This window comes from Limulus polyphemus, unplaced genomic scaffold (genome assembly GCF_000517525.1).
Source record: "Limulus polyphemus unplaced genomic scaffold, Limulus_polyphemus-2.1.2 Scaffold1565, whole genome shotgun sequence".
In the NCBI taxonomy this organism is placed as follows: domain Eukaryota; kingdom Metazoa; phylum Arthropoda; class Merostomata; order Xiphosura; family Limulidae; genus Limulus; species Limulus polyphemus.
In genome coordinates, this window is record NW_013667175.1 from 62,823 (window position 1) to 64,991 (window position 2,169).

The following is a 2,169-nucleotide window of genomic DNA, read 5'->3' on the forward strand; positions in this document are numbered from 1 at the left end:
ACAACAGATAGCCCGATGTGGCTTTGCTACAAGAAAATGCACACACATTATCAAGAGTTCGATCAAGAAAAAAGGTCTCAAGATCATAGTGAAAGATGGCGATTATCCACAACGACAAGGCGTTTATACAAACAAATGTTGTGTACAGCTACATTTCTAAATACAACTTAATATTCTACTTAGTAGGTGTTTGTTTCATTCATGTCCAAACACATAATAGAACAATGGCATTATTTAAAGGATTTATTTATTTAAAACATATACCTTTCTCATACATATAATGCTGTATATGTGAAAAACATCTTTTAGCTTTGGCTCATATGGCACAGCACACGTTTCGCATGCGGGAGGTTGAGAATTCAATCACGTTTATATCAATTTTTTTCCTAACTAATGTTTCAGCAGTGAAATAATCTTAGTTCATACATTGTACGCGAAGCACGAGTTTATCTCTTAGGATATTATATTAAATTAAGAATTGAGACAATTCAGAATTCGATTCCCGCGCAGATAATCCATTGTGTAGCTTCATACTAAAACAAACAAAACCGCCAAGTACGAAGTTTAAAGAAATGTTTTTATTCCATGGAATCAAAAATAACAGTCTAGTGGGACCAAAGAATAATAGTAACAAATTCTTGGGTGTTTCTTAATATAATATTATTAAACTATAATAATTAAAACACTCCGTGAACGTTCCTTTTGTGAGCATTTCTACTGTTCGACCATAGAAATGACTTGAAGCAGATGTCGCAGTAAAACTTCTTTCTTTGAGGTCTGTGAATAGCCATGTGCTGAATCAAGTTGGACTTGTTTGAATATCTCTTGCTACATATAGGGCATACCAGGTCAGAAGTTACGCTCTTATTTGAAGATGGCGCTGTTTGGTGCACGTAATAGTCTAAGAATAGGGAAAAAATAACTTATTTCTGTCTTCATCCAGTATGATGTATTGTTGCATGCTTTACAGAAATATAATAAAATGGCTATGAAATGGTGTTCCGTGTTCATATAAGATGTAAAATTAGATACAACTAAAAACACAATAGTAATATAGAAAAACGTCTTAAGTAAAATTCCGGATTTTTAAAAACGTAGTCGTTTAAGGATGTCTTAACAAAACAATGGTTTAATTGAACACCAGTCTGGGCAACTATGAAATTAAAGGCTTAAAAACTTTCAAAGATGTCGGTATTATCCCTCAGGAACAATATGTGATAAACTTGAATATTTCAAGAAAGGCTTAAAAGCCAACCAATATTATTTTTTAATAAGTTTCAGAAACAGGACGGATATTAATTTAAACTTTTTTTTTTGTATCAAACAGTCAGGCAGAATCGAATATATATTTAAAATGATGTATATGTTCACTGCAGTCTTATCTTTAACACATATACAAAAATAAATGCTACCAAATAAAACTTTTAATCCTATTTTTAAAAAGTCTTAATGCAGCGAGTGCGATAATTTATTCATGTCTAAAAGTTTAAATTACAGCTCCACGTGATTAATATAACAACCTAGTTTATATACATGGTTGTTCTATCATGTTAATGTATACAAGAACATGATGAATATAAACATGGTTGTTCTATCATATTAATGTCTACAAGAACATGATGAATATATATATGGTTGTTCTATCATATTAATGTCTACAAGAACATGATGAATATATATATGGTTGTTGTATCATATTAATGTCTACAGAACATGATGAATATATATATGATTGTTGTATCATATTAATGTCTACAAGAACATGATGAATATATATATATGGTTGTTGTATCATATTAATGTCTACTAGAACATGATGAATATATATATGGTTGTTATATCATATTAATGTCTACTAGAACATGATGAATATATATATATATGGTTGTTGTATCATATTAATGTCTACAAGAACATGATGAATATATATATGGTTGTTATATCATATTAATGTCTACTAGAACATGATGAATATATATATATGGTTGTTCTATCATATTAATGTCTACAAGAACATGGTGAATATATATATATATATGGTTGTTGTATCATATTAATGTCTACAAGAACATGATGAATATATATATATGGTTGTTGTATCATATTAATGTCTACAAGAACATGATGAATATATATATGGTTGTTCTATCATATTAATGCCTACAAGAA

At 29.4% G+C, this 2,169-nt stretch overlaps 1 long non-coding RNA gene across 1 annotated transcript in view; it reads right to left on the reverse strand.

Moving 5' to 3' along the window:
• Positions 1-351: 351 nt before the first annotated feature.
• The window catches only part of LOC111086933, a 20,819-nt gene continuing 19,001 nt past the window's right edge, over positions 352-2,169 (reverse strand). The window contains exon 4 of the long non-coding RNA XR_002611648.1: positions 352-901. This is a non-coding gene — a long non-coding RNA (uncharacterized LOC111086933). The remainder of the gene's footprint in view (positions 902-2,169) is intronic.